Source organism: Anolis sagrei, chromosome 4 (genome assembly GCF_037176765.1).
Source record: "Anolis sagrei isolate rAnoSag1 chromosome 4, rAnoSag1.mat, whole genome shotgun sequence".
NCBI classification, from domain to species: Eukaryota; Metazoa; Chordata; class Lepidosauria; order Squamata; family Dactyloidae; genus Anolis; species Anolis sagrei.
Genome location: NC_090024.1, coordinates 241,429,977 through 241,447,734, shown reverse-complemented (window position 1 = coordinate 241,447,734; position 17,758 = coordinate 241,429,977).

Genomic DNA, 17,758 nt, shown 5'->3' with positions numbered 1-17,758 from the left:
CTCAGCAGTTTAACCCACTGTGCCATCAGGGGCACCCGTCCAAGGCAATTGGCTTGTGTTCCAAAATATATCCAGACGGCAGTCATCATGGTTTGAAACTACTTTACTTTAAACCACCATAATTCCATTTTATGGAGTCCTGGGAATGGTAGTTTGTCCAAGACACTTTGGAGAACTGCAAGCACTCCTATGAGCTTCGGTTTCCAAAGGAAATTCCAATTTTCTCAGGTATCTTGGCTACGGTGGTCCACGCTCTTGTCACATCCCGAATAGATTACTGCAACGCACTCTATGTGGGGTTGCCTTTGAAGACTGTTTGGAAATTGCAATTAGTCCAACGGGCGGCAGCTAGATTACTCACTGGAGCGTCATACAGGGAGCATACCACCCCCCTGCTGTGCCAGCTCCACTGGCTGCCGATCCAATTCCGAGCACAATTCAAAGTGCAGGTCTTGACCTATAAAACCCTACACGGCTCTGGTCCAGTGTACCTGTCCGAACGTATCTCCTTCCACATCCCACCTCGGAGCTTAAGATCGTCTGGGGAGGCCCTGCTCTCGGCCCCGCCTTTGTCTCAAACACGCTTGGCGGAGACGAGGGACAGAGCCTTCTCGGTGGTGGCCCCCCACCTGTGGAATTTGCTCCCTGGGGAAATTAGGTCATCGTCATCCCTCCTCACCTTTAGAAAAAAGGTTAAAATGTGGCTGTGGGACCAGGCCTTCGGGTAATCAGGTTAAAGGACAATTGATAATGTTTGACTATGGCATAGAAGAGGATTTGGATAAGTTAAGCGGAGTAATCATTAGTAGATGGCTGGAGCCCCCGGTGGCACAGTGGGTTAAAGCTCTGTGCCGGCAGGACTGAAGACCAATAGGTCACAGGTTCGAATCCGGGGAGAGCGCAGATGAGCTCCCTCTATCAGCTCCAGCTTCTCATGCGTGGACATGAGAGAAGCCTCCCACAAGGATGATAAAACATCAAATCATCCGGGCGTCCCCTGGGCAACGGCCTTGCAGACAGCCAATTCTCTCACAACAGGAGTGACTTGCAGTTTCTCAGGTCGCTCCTGACACGACAAAAAAAAATATCGTTCAGTCGCTTCATGACCTCATGGACCAGCCCATGCTAGAGCTCCCTGTCGGCCGCCACCATCCCCAACTCCTTCAAGGTCAAGCCAGTCATTCCAAGGATACCATCCCCATCCTATACCTGTGCATTATTGGGGTTTTGTGGCCTGAATGTAGAATTCAATGCATTTTATGAATTTGGCCCACTTTTCTATGGCTTGAAGGTCGTTTTGGATTTTGTTCTGATCTTCCAAGGTGCAAAGAAGCCTATGGCTTTCTGTGTGACCGAAATCATGCACCAAACACCCCTCCTTTTCCTTCGGTGGGTCTGAACTGAGCTGCAGATCAAAAGGGTTCATGTGAGGACCTCAGACTCCCCCGCCACTGCAGTCGAGGGCTTAAGCTAAGCCTACGTTAACAAGCAGCAATCTGAATTTGCAAGGTTTCTAGAAAACCGGCCGTTCTTGCGTAGGAGCATAAGGCTCCAAGGAAGTGCACCGCGTCCAGGGACTTGGGCATTTCCGCCTCCGCAGCTTCATTATTGCCAGCAAGGCAGGCTAAATAGCGTTAGGAGCTTAGTCTGGCTTCATCAGGTAATCGTCGGCTAAGCTAATTAATGGGGGGGGGGGGGGGCTGCAAATGAGCCAAAGATGTGCACAGAAATGCCTGCCATGGGCAGCAGAGAGCTTTGGTACTGCTTTAACTGCTAGCGTAGCCCTTTGAGTTTTAGGTTCTTGTAGGTTTTTTCGGGCTATAGGGCCATGTTTTAGAGGCATTTCTCCTGACGTTTCGCCTGCATCTATGGCAAGCTTCCTCAGAGGTAGTGAGGATGCTTGCCACCTCACTACCTCTGAGGATGCTTGCCATAGATGCAGGCGAAACGTCAGGAGAAATGCCTCTAGAACATGGCCCTATAGCCCGAAAAAACCTACAAGAACCTAGTGATTCCGGCCATGAAAGCCTTCGACAATACAAATAAACTATTGTTACATACTGCCAAGCAGAGGCATGAAAGCCTTCGACAATACCTTTGAGTTTTGTTTATCAAAGGAAAGTGGTGCATCATCATCATCATCACCACCATCATCATCATTATCCCATACATGCGATTTGCAGTTTGATGCACCAAAAGCTGCTTGTGCAGAGAAATAGGGTAAAAATAAACATCATAATAATAGTGAATACCATAAAAATAGGAGTCACCGGTGGCACAGTGGGTTAAACCGCTGAACTGCTGAACTTACAGACTGAAAGGTCAGCGGTTCAAGTCCAGGGAGTAGGGTGAGCTCCCGCTGTTAGCCCCAGCTTCTGCCAACCTTTTGTTGTTGTTCATTCATTCAGTTGTCTCCAACTCTTCGTGACCTCATGGACCAGCCCACACCAGAGCTCCCTGTAGGCCGTCACCACCCCCAGCTCCTTCAAGGTCAGTCCAGTCACTTCAAGGATGCCATCCATCCACCTTGCCCTTGGTCGGCCCCTCTTCCTTTTGCCTTCCACTTTCCCCAGCATAATTGTCTTCTCTAGGCTTTGCTGTCTCCTCATGATGTGGCCAAAGGACTTCAACTTTGTCTCTAGTCTCCTTCCCTCCAGTGAGCAGCCGGGCTTTATTTCCTGGAGGATGGACTGGTTGGATCTTCTCACAGTCCAAGGCACTCTCAGCACTTTCCTCCAGCACCACAACTCAAAAGCATCTCTCTCTTCCTTCGCTCAGCCTTCCCTAAGGTCCAGCTCTCACATCTGTAGGTTACTACAGGGAATACCATGGCTTTGACTAGGCGGATCTGCCAACCTAGCAGTTCAAAAACATGCACATGTGAGTAGATCTGGCAGGAAGGTAATGGTGCTCCATGCAGTCATGCTGGCTACATGACCTTGGAGGTGTCTATGGACTGTAGCTCTTCGGCTTAGAAATAGAGATGAACACCCAGAGTTGAACACGACTATACTTAATGTCAGGGGAAAACTTTACCTTTACCTACCGTGAAAATATAATGCAGAGGAGAAGAGAAAACTGGCCAATGAAGGCTCTCTATGGACAGTTCCTGGGAAAAAATGAGAGCAAAATTGACAAGGAAAAAACATGGATGTGGCTCACAAACGGAACTTGGAAAAAGGAGACAAAGGAGGGCCTGATCCTGGCAGCCCAAGAACAAGCCATTAGGATCAACGCCATCAAAGCCAGAATTGAAAAGTCAATGACAGATCCCAAGTGTAGACTCTGCAAGGAAGCAGATGAAACAATAGATCACATCCTCAGCTGCTGCAAGAAGATTGCACAGACAGACTACAAGCAGAGGCACAACACCGCTGCTCAGATGAGTCATTGGAACTTGTGCCATAAACACCATCTGCCTGCGACAAAGAACTGGTGGGATCACAAACCGGAAAAAGTTACAGCGAATGAACATGTCAAACTACTCTGGGACTTCTGAATTCAGACAGACAGAGTTTTGGAGCACAAGACTCCTGACCCCACGATTGTGTTAAAAAACAAAGTATGGATTGCCAATGTTGCAATCCCAGGTGACAGCAGGATTGAAGAGAAACAACTGGAAAAGATGACACGATATGAGGATTGAAAGATCGAACTGCAAAGACTCTAGCACAAGCCAGTCAAGGTGATCCCAGTGTTGATCGGCACACTGGGTACAGTGCCTAAAGACCTTGGCCTGTACTTAAAAACAATCAGCGCTGACAAAATTACTATCTGTCAGTTGCAAAAGGCCACCCTACTCAGATCTGCATGCATTATTCACTGATACATCACACAGTTGGGAAGTGTCAGACGTGTGACACAATACAACAGCCAGGAGAGTGATCCTGTTTGCTGTGGAGTCATCTCGTTGTGTATAATAATAATAATAATAATAATAATAATAATAATAATAATGGGTCCAAACACCTGAATCACTTCCCATTCCCATGTTTGGGAGCTTTGTGAGCACTAAAGCCTTAAATAAAAAAGCTAAAGGTTGAGAACCAATGACTTAGAGGACATTTGCACTGTATAATTAATGCAGTCAGACACCATCCCGAATGGCCACCCCACTAATAATAACCTCCCCGGTTGCTTCTTGCTGACATAGTCCTTTTGGAAATTATTATGCTCATTTTAAAGGGATTTAGTAAGATTAGAGGATGCATCTGCATTGTACATGTAATGCAGTCTGACACCACTTTAACCACAGTGGCCAATGCCATGGAATCACAGGAGTTGTAGTTTTACAAGGTCTTGGTCCTTCTCTGCCGAGGAGCGCTGGTGCCCCACCAAACTACAAATCCCAGGATGTTATAGCATTGAGCCATGGCATTTAAAGTCATGCCAAAGTGCATTCATTCTACAATGTAGATCAGGCATGGGCAACCTTTGGCCCTCCAGGTGTTTTGGACTTCAACTCCAATAATTCCTAAACCTCAGGCCCCTTCCTTTTCACCCTCAGCTGCTTAATGAAGCCCAAAAGGTGATGTAGATGCACCCCTAGGAGCACTGCCGCGTTGCAACTGTTTTAAAGTTTTTGGTGAGGACAGGAACTAAATGCTACGAGTATATATACTTTTCCTAATTCAGATTAAAGATGCTGTCTCTGAAAAATCCTGCAGATCTCTTGGGAAGACAGGAGGACAAATGTCAGCATGCTGGAAGAAGCAAAGATCACCAGCACTGAAGCGATGCTCCTCCGCCATCAACTCCGCTGGACCAGCGAAAGGAAATGTCTTCTGATTTCCTGGCTGCACTCTGCGTCTGCAGTAATCTTTGCACCTGGAAATACAAAGTCTGTCACTGCTTCCACATTTTCTCCCTCTATTTTCCAGTTATCAATCAGTCTGGTTGCCATAATTGTGTTTTTTTAATGTTTAACTGCAACCCAGCTTTTGCACTTTCTTCTTTCACCTTGATTAGAAGGCTCCTCAGCTCCTCCCCTCTTTTGGCCATCAAAGTGGTATCATCTGCATATCTAAGGTTGTCAATGTTTCTTCCAGCAATTGTCACCCCAGCATTGCATTTGTTCAAGTCCCGCACATCGCATGATGTGTTCTGCATACAAGTTGAGTAGGTTGGGTGAGAGTATACAACCCTGCCGCACGCCTTTCCCAATCTTGAACCAGTCTGTTGTTCCATGGCCAGTTCTTGTCAGTAAAATTCGGCCTCAGAGCAACTGCTATGAGGCACGCAATGAAAACAAAGCACGAAGTCTTCATTCAACTTCAAAGCCTTGAAGTGGCACATTTTATTTATTTTCTACAAGCTACAAAAATAACAAACATAACTATGTACAAGAGAAATCACACATGCATCTTGCTTCTTCTCCGGCATGGCTAGAAGAGAATGCTCACCAGTCCGTTATCTCAAATCCATGTCATTGGGATGTGTGACGTATACAGGAAAAGCTCACAGTTCACTCTCTAGGCCAGTGGTTCTCAACCTTCCTAATGCCGCGACCCCTTAATACATTTTCTCATGTTGTGGTGATCCCCAACCATAACATCATTTTTGTTACTACCTCATAATTGAAATTTGCTACTGTTCTGAACCGTAATGTAAGTATCTGATACGCAGGATGTATTTTCATTCACTGGTCCAAATTGGGCACAAACACCCGATACACCCAAATCTGGATACTGGTGCGGTTAGGGAAATTGATTTTGTCATTTGGGAGTTGTAGTTGCTGGGATTTATAGTTCACATTAAATCAAAGAGCATTCTGAACTCCACCAATGATGGAATTGCACCAAACTTTATTTATCTTCTGCTTTATCTCCCCGGAGGACCTCAGAGCAGATTACAGTACACACATAAGTCAAACATTCAATGCCTTTTAACCCAAACAATGAGATACCTTACTCAGATAAGGTAAAGGCACAGAGAACTCCCAATACCAATAGAAAATACTACAAGGGTTTGGTGGGCATTGACTTGGCAAACTTGGCACAGAGAACTCCCAATACCAATAGAAAATACTACAAGGGTTTGGTGGGCATTGACCTTGAGTTTTGAAGTTGTAGTTCAACTACATCCAGAGAGCACTGTGGATTCAAACAATGATGGATCTGTATTGTCGAAGGCTTTCATGGCCGGAATCACTGGGTTGTTGTTGTTTTTTTTCGGGCTATATGGCCATGTTCTAGAGGCATTTTCTCCTGATGTTTCACCTGCATCTATGGCAAGCATCCTCAGAGGTAGTGAGGATGCTTGCCATAGATACAGGTGAAATGTCAGGAGAAAATGCCTCTAGAACATGTCCATATAGCCCGAAAAAAACCTACAACAACCCATTGATGGATCTGTATCAAACTTGGCAAAAATACACAATATGCCCAAATGTGAACACTGGTGGAATTTGGGGGAAATAGTCCTTGACATTTGGGAGTTGTAGTTGCTGGGATTTATAGTTCACATTAATCAAAGAGCATCCTGAACTCCACCAACGATGGAATTGAACCAAACTTGGCACACAGAATTCCCATGACCAATAGAAAATACTGGAAGGATTTGGTGGGCATTGGCCATGAGTTTTGAAGTTGTAGTTCACCTACATCCAGAGAGCACTGTGGACTCAAACAATGATGGATCTGGACCAAACTTGGCAGAAATACACAATATGCCCAAATGTGAACACTGGCGGATTTTGGGGAAAATAGACCTTGACATTTGGGAGTTGTAGTTACTGGGATTTATAGTTCACCTACAATCAAAGAGCCCCTTTCTGATGGTCTTTGGCAACCCCTCTGAAATCCCCCTCATGACCCTCCCAGGGGTCCCGACCCCCAGGTTGAGAAACACTGCTCTAGGCAGTAAATCACTCTATGCCTTTAACTCTTACATAGCATTACATCCTACACCGGACACACAGAGTTTAAAAAGTATAAACTATATTTCACACCAGTAAAACTATAGTACTGACAGTTCTTACTGTTGCTACTTGGTCCTGATACAGATTCCTCAGAAGAGAGACAAGGTGATTTGGTCTCCCCATCCCACCAAGAACTTGCCACAGTTTATTATGATCCACACAGTCAAAGACTTTGGAATAGTCAATAAAACAGAAATAGATGTTTGTTTGTTTTCTGAAACTCCCTGCTTTCCTCCATTATCCAGCATCCAGATATTGGCAATTTCGTTTGCTGTAGTTTTTCAATGGATACCTGGTAGACCTACTGCCTAGTTTGTGGCAGCCACAAAAAAAGAAGTTTCTGGAGTATAATAACTACTTTCAGCATAAGACCACACCATTAAAACAGGAAATAATGCTTTCTAATCAGGAACAGAAAATATTTCAAATGTTAATTGCATGGTGAAATACTACTATCATTGGAAGAGATGGCCACCAGGAAGGAGAAGGCTTGGATGTGTCTCCACAGCCAAAGCAACAGCGCCCCCTGGTGGAATGCAAGAGGAATCTGAAAAGGATTGACATTGTTGGGTTGTTGTAGGTTTTTCCGGGCTATATGGCCATGTTCTAGAGGCATTCTCTCCTGACGTTTCGCCTGCATCTATGGCAAGCATCCTCAGAGGTAGTGAGGTCTGTTGGAAGTATGAAAATGGATTTATATATCTGTGGAAAGACCAGGGTGAGACAAAAGACCTTTGTCGGCTGGAGCTAGGTGTGAATGTTTCAACTGACCACCTTGATTAGCATTGAAACGTTCACACCTAGCTGCAGCAGACAAAAGTCCTTTGTCCCACCCTGGTCTTTGCACAGATATATAAATCCATTTTCCTACTTCCAACAGACCTCACTACCTCTGAGGATGCTTGCCATAGATGCAGGCAAAACGTCAGGAGAAAATGCCCTTGAACATGGCCATATAGCCCGGAAAACCTACAGCAACCCAGTGATTCCGGCCATGAAAGCCTTCGACAATACATTGACATTGTTGATTGTTCACAGAGTGAAATTCTAGCACTTCCATTCTACTTTAACTGCCACAATTGTACCCCATGAAATCCTGGGGTTTGTAGTTTTGCAAAGCACATAGACCTTCCGATGGCGCCTCTACAGCAGGCATGGGCCAACTTGGGCCTTCCCTCCAGGTGTTTTGGACTTCAACTCCCACAATTCCTAACGGCCTACCGTGTAGAGCCTGGTGTAGAGGCACTTACCAGGTCTTTAAAATGCGCATAACAGTTTCCAAAATGACTCCTCCTGCAAGAAGCAGCCAGGGAGTAATTATTATATTAGTAATAGGATGTGAAATGACTCTCCCAGGACACGTCACCGCCCTGAGCAAGAAAGGAAAACGTGGGAGAGCATTGCAGCTGAAAGGAGGAGTCACCGGACGTGGTTTCGATGCCAATAAGTTGCATGAGGATCGTGGCTTTTGCTGTGGCAACACAGGGATGGCTCTTCTGCCAAGGACCGTGTCGAAGATTGATATTGGGTTGCTAATTCAGGAGAATCTCAAGGCCTCAGATGAAAGGGTAAAGGCTGAGAGATGGAGGCAGGTCCTTAGGAGGTTTTGAAACAGTCTGGATGGCCATTTGTTGGGGGTGCTTTGATTGTACCTTTCCTGCATGACAGAACAGGTTGGACTGGATGGCCCATGTGGTTTCTTCCCACTCTAATATTCTATGATTCTAGATATCGTGACAGATGGTAATCTTAATAATAATAATAATAATAATAATAATGGCTGCCAGTATTTAAAAACTCTAAAATCAGAACAGTAAATAAAGAACAACACTAAAAAACAGGGGAATTTTAGACAAGAAACAATCAGGACCAGCTAATCATGGCTTAGAGAGCAGTAAGAAGCCAGACCTTGAAACTGCTCTGCCATTAAATACTAATCAAGGTGGTTAATTTAAACATAGAGCTCCCAGTGGTGCAGTGGGTTAAACCACTGAGGTGCCAAACTTACTGACCGAAAGGTCGCTGGTTCAAATTTGAGAAGGAGATGCGATCGTGAAGATAGGCAGGGCCCGAACACTTAAGCGGCTGAAGGGGGAAAGGAAAGGGCCTGAGGCTGTTATGAATGGTGGGAATTGAAGTCCAAAACACCCGGATGGTCCAAGTTTGCCGATGCCTGATCTAGACTGTAGAAGGAATGCAGTATGACATGGCTCGATGTTATGGTATCCTAGGCGGTATATAGCTTTAAAAGGTCTTTGGTCTTTGCTGCTAGTGCTTCAGCAAACTGCAAATCCCAGTATTCCATACTGTGTGAACCATAGCAGTCCAAGTGGATCAAAGTGCATTATTTATTTATTTATTTATTTATTTACAGTATTTATATTCTGCCCTTCTCACCCCACAGAGGACTCAGGGCAGATCACAATGCACATATACATGGCAAACATTCGATGCCAACATATATAGACACACAGAGGCTATTTAACTTCACGAGAGTATGCTTCGAATTCCAGCCATTGGGGAGCTGTTGCTTCACTGTCCACTTGCAACACCAATGGAGTACTTCCTCATTCCTCATTCTTTAGCATGCTGCTGGAGATTTTTATGGCATAGTAAATTAGTTAAAATTAGGCTGCCTGCATAAGTGGTACCTAAATTTCCTAATTGACAGATGCAACTGTCTTTTGGGCTGCAAAGGTTGACACCAAGCTAAACAAATGGTCAGGAGCTTATTCTGACCCAGGCTGGCTTCGAACTCATGACCTTTCAGTCAGTAGTGATTTTAATGCAGTGTAGATGCACCCTAGGAGCACCCGGTGGCGCAGTGAGTTAAACTGCTGATTGAAAGGTCACAGGTTCGAATCCAAGGAATGGGGTGAGCTCCCACTGTTAGCCCTAGCTTCTGTCAACCTAGCAGTTTGAAAACATGCAAATGTGAGTAGATCAATAGGTACCACTCCCATGGGAAGGTAACGTCGCTCCATGCAGTCATGTCAACCACATCACCTTGGAGACGTCTACGGACAACGCCGGCTCTTCCTCTTAGAAATGGAGATGAGCACCAACCCCAGAGTCGGACACATCTGGACCTTTACCTTACCTAATTGAAACGTTCACACCTACCACAAACAGACAAGAGTTCTTTCTCCCATCCTGGACACTCCACAGATATATAAACCCCATTTTCCTAGTTTCCAACAGACCTCACAACCTCCGAAGACGCCTGCCATGGATGTGGGTGAACTGTCAGGAGAGATTGCTTCTGGAACATGGCCATACAGCCGGAAAACTCATAACAACCCAGTGATTCTGGCCATGAAAGCCTTTGACAATACATTATTCACACTTCTCAGAACTACACACATTCTACAAAATACCTGTATTATCCTAATCCCTTGAGAGGAGCTCGATATTCAGAGGCGAATTCCAGACACTTGGACATATATGTGCATGTGTGCTGTGGTGTTATTTACATGTAATAAATAATAACAACAACACTATGTAACACTTTTTTTGTTCCTGGCTTATAAATGTCATTTCTTAATTGGTTCTATCACAAAAACGTGATAGAATGGCCTGCACAAAAGATTAAAAATGGCAAATGAAAAGTTTAAAATGGAAGCCACAAAAATGAAGTTTCTGGAGCATAACAACTACTTTCAAAGTAAGTACTTGCTTAGGCGATCCCTCGTTGTCCGAGTAGGATTGTCTTCCAAGATCGGTGTCCTGGCGGTGGGTCCGTAGGTGACTGTGGAGCCCTATTCTTGACCTGCATCTTCTCCTGCAGTGAGGACATCGGTTTCCAGGTGGAAGACTGTCCCGGTCGGGGTTGGCTTGACACGCCTTCCTCTTGGCACAGTTCTCTCTTTCACCCTCCATTCGTGCCTCTTCAAATTCTACAGCACTGCTGGTCACAGCTGACCTCCAGCTGGCGCGCTCAAGGGCCAGGGCTTCTCAGTTCTCAGTGTCTATGCCAGAGTTTTTAAGGTTGGCTTTGAGCCCATCTTTAAATCTCTTTTCCTGTCCCCCAACGTTCCGTTTTCCGTTCTTGAGTTCGGAATAGAGCAACTGCTTTGGGAGACGGTGGTTGGGTATCTGGACAACAGCGCTCTCTGGACCATCCTCCACAAAATCGGGTGCCCAAGCAAATTTGTGAACATCCTGCAGCTCCTTCTTGATGACATGATGGCAACAGTCTTGGACAGCAATGGCTCCCAAAGTGACCCATTTAAGGTGGAATCGGGTGTCAAACAGGGATGGGTTACTGCCCCAACTCTATTCTCCATCTTCATCGCTATGATACTTCACCTTGTCGATGGGAAGCTTCCCACCGGAATGGAAATCATCTATCGGACAGATGGCAAGCTGTTTAACCTCAGCAGACTGAAAGCCAAAACCAAGGTTACAACAACATCTGTTATAGAACTCCAGTATGCTGATGACAATGTTGCCTGTGCTCATTCAGAAGAAGGTCTACAAGCCACTCTAAACACCTTTGCAGAAGCATACGAGAAGCTCGGCCTGTCACTGAACATCGAGAAAACCAAAGTGCTGTTCCAGCAGTCACCAGCCATCCCCTCCCCAATGCCAGAGATACAGCTTAATGGTGTCACATTAGAAAATGTTGACCATTTCTGCTACCTTGGCAGCCACCTCTCCACCAAAGTCAACACCGACGCCAAAATACAACACCGCCTGAGCTCTGCAAGTGCAGCATTTTCCCGAATGAAGCAGAGAGTGTTTGAGGACCGGGACATCCGTAGGGATACCAAGGTGCTTGTCTATAAAGCTATTGTCTTCCCAACCCTGCTATATGCCTGTGAAATGTGAACTGTCTACAGACGTCACATGCAGCTCCTGGAACGATTCCATCAGCGCTGCCCCCAGAAAATCCTGCAAATCTCCTGGGAAGACAAGCGGACAAACGTCAGCGTGCTGGAAGAAACAAAGATCACCAGCATTGAAGCGATGGTCCTCCAACATCAACTCTGCTGGGCCGGCCACGTTGACCGGATGCCTGACCACCGTCTCCCAAAGCAGTTGCTCTACTCTGAACTTAAGATAATAATAATAACAACAACAACTGCATTACTGAAAGGGTTCGGTGGCTCAGAATTTGACATTCAAATGATAAACACCAAGTCTAATATACACATGAAAATATTTCTCCCATTGGAAATTAGGTGCCGGCTGTGTTTTAACACTTTTGCAAGCAATGCTTTTACATACATATGGGAGTTGTAGTCCAACCAAGGAAAAGTAACAGTCTGCATCTAAAGCTCATCTTAAACAACATTTCAGTGATGGGGCAAACCCAGAATGGGCAACTTTGAAGTGCCTGAACAGATTCAGAAGTGGAGCGGCCAGATCAAAAGACAACCTGGCAAAATGGCACTACCACAAAAGAATCCTCCACCTTGTGTGACTGTGGAGCAGAACAGACAACTCTGCATCTGTATGCTCGTCAACAATGCCCTGCCTTATGTACAGAGCTGTTGCCTGCTTTTGGTCAAAAGTAATTTAGCCACTTGTGCTCCTATTTTTATCCATTTAATATTTATGGAGTCATCTGGTGACGCAGAGGGCTAAACTGCTGAGCTGCTGAACTTGCTGACTGAAAGGTCAGTGGTTCGAATCCAGGGAGTGAGGTGAGCTCCCACAGTTAGCCCCAGCTTCTGCCAACCTAGCATTTTGCAAACATGCAAATGTGAGTAGATCAATAGGTACTGCTTCTGCGGGAAGGCAATGGTGCTCCATGCAGTCATGCAGGCCAGATGACCAAGGAGGCATCTACAGACAATGCTGGCTCATTTGATCATTGCTTCATTGCTGATGGACTTTGCTTCTTCCAGCAAAGTCCATCAGCATCTTCCATTTGTCCCCTTGTCTTCCCAAGAGATTTGCAGGAGTTTTCAGAGGCAACGCTGATGGAATCTTTCCAGGTGTTGACGTCTGTAGACAGTCCACGTTTTACAGATATACAGCAGGGTTAGGAGGACAATTGCTTTATAAACAAGCACCTTGGTCTCCCTATGGATGTCCCGATCTTCAAATACTCTCTGCTTCATTTGGAAGAATGCTGCACTTGCAGAGCTCAGGCGGTGTTGTATTTTTGTGGAGAGGTGACTGCCAAGGGATTGGAAATGGCCAATATTTTCTAATGTTACACTATTAAGCTGTATTTCTGGCATCGAAGAGGGATTGGCTGGTGCCTACTGGAGGAGCATTTTGGTTTTCTTGATGTTCAATGGGAGGCCGATTTTCTTGTATGCTTCTGAAAAGGTGTTTAGAATGGCTTGTACGTTGGCTTCTGAATGAGCACAGACTGCATTATCATCAGTATATTGGAGTACTATAGCATATGTTGTTGTGACCTTGGTTTTGGCTCTCAGTCTGCTGAGGTTAAATAGCTTGCCATCTGTTCGTTTGACGCCTGATTCCATCTTAAATGGCTCCACTTTGGGAGCCATTGCTGTCCAAGACTGTTGCCACATGTCATCATGGAGGAGTCACAGGATGTTCACAAATTTCTTAGGGCACCCGATTTTTTGGACGATAGTCCAGAGAATGCTGTAATTCACTGTGTCAAATGCCTTTGCAAGGTTGGTAAACATAAACAGACATAAACAACATTTAGCAAATTGCATAAATTCTCTCACTAACATTGTCTTTAACTCAAAGTAAACCTAAACTACAAACAGATATACATAAATTAGGCCCCTTCTACATTGCCATATAAAATCCAGATTATCTGCTTTAAACTGGATTATATGGGAGTGTAGATTCATAGAATCTAGTTCAAAGCAGATAATAGGTATTAGTGAGAAGGAACAACCCAGAACTCCCTGCCTTCAAGCTGATCTGACCTGCAGCAGGGAGTTCCGCAGTTCTCAATTGCCTGCTTGGGACAGCATCCATGGGAATGTGACCACAGCAGCAGCCTCAACCGAAGACTCTCCTTCTGCTTTACTTTCTTTCCCCTAGCTAACATTGTAACAAATCCACCCAATAAAGTATCAATTAATGGTAACTTTTCCCACTCTATAGTGTTACTTTGTGTTCTTTACTGCCTGCAAACAATTCTCTGTATGAACTTTCTCTCTCCCAGGCTGCAGACAGTTGCCGGCCTGCCCGGGATGCGATTCTTGCATTCTGGGGAGGCCGAAACTGCGTTCCTCTGAACCGCAGATACGGAAACCCATCGGGTCCCCGTATCTGTGGGTCAACAGATCGCTCCAAAATCAGTACCATTCTTCTCCTGGGCTAATTTTAAGACTAATGGTTATCTCGCATTTGCTCTGCTAACCTCTCCACCCCAGGAATAACCCTTTTGCCCCCCAAAACTCAACATGGAGCCCAGCTGACTCTCTGCTGCCACCACATCGCTGCCGCCATCTTGTTGATGCCCGAAGAGCCTGTTGACCTGGGGAACCTGCCATGGTCACCCCTTGGGACCCCCGGGAAACCAACGGGCCATCCCGGTCCTTGACGAGATGGGATCTATAGTTTTCTCCACTCTCTGACCTGGATCTCGAGCTCCAGTACTTGCCATCACCTCCAAAGGACCCAATGGACTCTGAGGAACCTTCCTCATTCTGCCCTCATGGATTCTGGAACTTTTTTTGAACTTTGGTCAACTTTTAAAACTTTTGGAAACTTTTTAGAACCCTTTTCTTCCCCAAACCTCATGAATTTCCACTGTACTTTTAGACCTTTTAATGGACTCTTGGTGGGTGGGATGGGTTGATATTAATTCCTTTCTCTCTTTTATGAATGTCTGCCTTATGAACTCCATATATGTGTCTGTATAAAATATGCAATGCCACCGTTTCGTGACCCCAGCAAGCCGAAATCTCAGGAAAATATTTTACATTTCCTGAGAAGGACTTTTCCCTTAATTAAAAGGACTCAACAAAGACTTATTGCATGGACAAAAACAATGGGTACACCTTCAGGCCTCAGCGCATGGCCACCTGAAGGAAGTACCCCATGGAGATGCAACCACTCTTCAACAAAGGAGACATCCTGCCTTCAGGAGGATTTTGGGTGCCCCAACTGCCTCACCCATTATCCTCATACCCTTGGCTGAAACCAAAGACTAGATAACATCAATTGATCCCATACCCAGGACTGGAGGTTACTGGGGCTTGGCATTCATGCCAGCCACTTTTGTATATTTCACCCGCATGAGACAAAACCAGGTTAGCTTGAGATACTTCGGATTATCGCCGGCAATTGGACCAAACATTAAGGTGCATTAATACACTCATCTTTCCTTCTGATTCATTGTTTCCTGCTTGAACCGCCTCCTCGCTCCTCATTGGCTGAGAAGCCGAAGCGGCGCTGGCTTTCCCATTGGCTGAGGCGCACCTAAGCTGGCTGTGCCTCCCCTCCAGCTGATGACGCCAATCAATCAGCTCAAAGCCGGCAAGGGGGGAGGGGAATTTGAATTTGACAGCTCTGTATCTCTATAAAAATGTATCATTCTGTCCTGCCAAGCATGTCAGCTCTGGCAAGGGATTGCAGTTTGACATCCGTACCAGCTGGAACAAAATAAAAGACAACTCGGTGGCTTTTCTTCAGCTTGGTGAGACCTTGATTGGGAAAAATCAGGGAAAATTGTTTGGGGGCTTCTTTCTGTCTTGCCAGGGCAAACGGACTCTCCTTGGTGGGTCTGACTGGTCTCTGCCTCCTGGCAAAGACCCCTAAATTTCTGCTCAATATCATTATTTGCTTTGATAATATGGATTATATGGCAGCGTAGAAGGGGATTTTGCATGATAAATTCAAAGTGTGCCCATATGAGTTTTTCTGAATTGCAGTTCCCAGGATCAAGGCTGGCTGGGGGATTTTGGGGAGTTGCAATCTAACCTCATATGGGGTGCACCTACACTGGAGAATTAATCCAGTTTGAACCCACTTTGAACAGTCATAGCTCAATGGCCTGGTATCATGGGAATTGTAGTTTGGTGAGACCCCAGCATTCTTTATCAGAGAAGCCTGAAGATTTTATGAAATGACCCCTTGCAGGATTCAATAACATTGAGCCATGGCAATCAAAGTGGTGCAGAACTGCATTAATTCTACAGTGTAGATCAGGCATAGGCAAACTTGGGCCCTCCAGGTGTTTTGGACTTCAACTCCCATAATTCCTAACAGCCGGCAGGCTATTAGAAATTGTGGGAATTGAAGTCCATAACACCTGGAGGGCCCAAGTTTGCCCATGCCTGGTGTAGATGCACCCCTTGTCAAACTGGCTTTAGGCCGGGACATGGTACCAAGACAGCCTTGGTCGCCTTAGTGGATGATCTTCGCCGGGAGCTAGACAGGGGGAGTGTGTCCCTGTTGGTTCTGCTGGACCTCTCAGCGGCCTTCGATACCATCGACCATGGTATCCTTCGGGGACGCCTCGCGGGAATGGGCCTTGATGGCACTGTTTTGCAATGGCTCAGGTCCTTCCTAGAGGATCGTACCCAGAAGGTGTTGCTGGGGGACAACTGCTCGACCTCAAAACCATTGTCTTGTGGGGTCCCGCAGGGTTCTATACTGTCCCCCATGTTGTTTAACATCTACATGAAGCCACTGGGGGAGATCATCCGGAGTTTCGGGGTGTGGTGTTATCTGTACGCAGATGATGTCCAACTCTTTTACTCCTTCCCACCTACTACTAAGGAGGCTGTTCAGGTCCTGAACCAGTGCTTGGCCGCTGTATTGGACTGGATGAGGGCTAACAAATTGAAACTGAATCCAGACAAGACAGAGGCACTCCTGGTCAGTCGAAAGGCCGAACAGGGTATAGGGTTAAGCCTGTGTTAGATGGGGTTACACTCCCCCTGAAGACGCAGGTTTGCAGCTTGGGTGTGATCCTGGATTCATCGCTGAGCCTGGAACCCCAAGTTTCGGCGGTGACCAGGGGAGCATTTGCACAACTAAAACTTGTGCACCAGATGCGCCCGTACCTTGGGAAGTCTGACTTGGCCACGGTAGTCCACGCTCTGCTTATATCCCGCATAGATTACTGCAATGCGCTCTACGTGAGGTTGCCTTTGAAGATGGCCCAGAAGCTACAAATGGTACAGCGTGCGGCAGCCAGGTTGCTAACAGGAGCGGCGCTCAGGGAGCATACAACTCCTCTGCTGCATCAGCTCCACTGGCTGCCACTTTGCTACCGGGCACAATTCAAAGTGCTGGCTTTAGCCTATAAAGCCCTAAACGGTTCTGGACCAGGCTACCTATCCGAACGCATCTCTTCCTACGAACCCTCCAGGAAGTTAAGATCATCTGAGGAGGCCCTGCTCTCGATCCCGTCTGCTTCGCAAGCACGCTTGGCGGGGACGAGAGACAGGGCCTTCTCTGTGGCGGCCCCTCGGCTGTGGAACTCCCTGCCTAGGGATATCAGATCAGCCCCTCCCTCCTGACCTTTCGTAAGAGAGTTGAAAGCCTGGCTCTTCGAGCAGGCATTCGGAACCCCGGAATAGTCAAGCTTGAGGTGGAGAATGACCCAGGAACGGCCAGGACAACAAAACGGATGAGGATTGGAATGAGAGGATATAGCTCTTTTTAAATTGTTATTGCACTGTCTCTTTTGTCTAAATGCACTTAATTGTTTTTGCTTTTGTATTGTATTGATGGCATCGAATTGTGCCGATATGTAGACCACCCTGAGTCGCCTGCGGGCTGATATGGGCGGGATATAAGTGATGTAAATATATAAATAAATAAACAAACTACAATTCCCATGATTCCATAGCATTGAGCCAGGGAAATTCAAGTTGTGTCAAGCTCAATTGATTCTGCACCCAAAGAGTCTCACCTAGTATCTCCCAGAACTATACATTC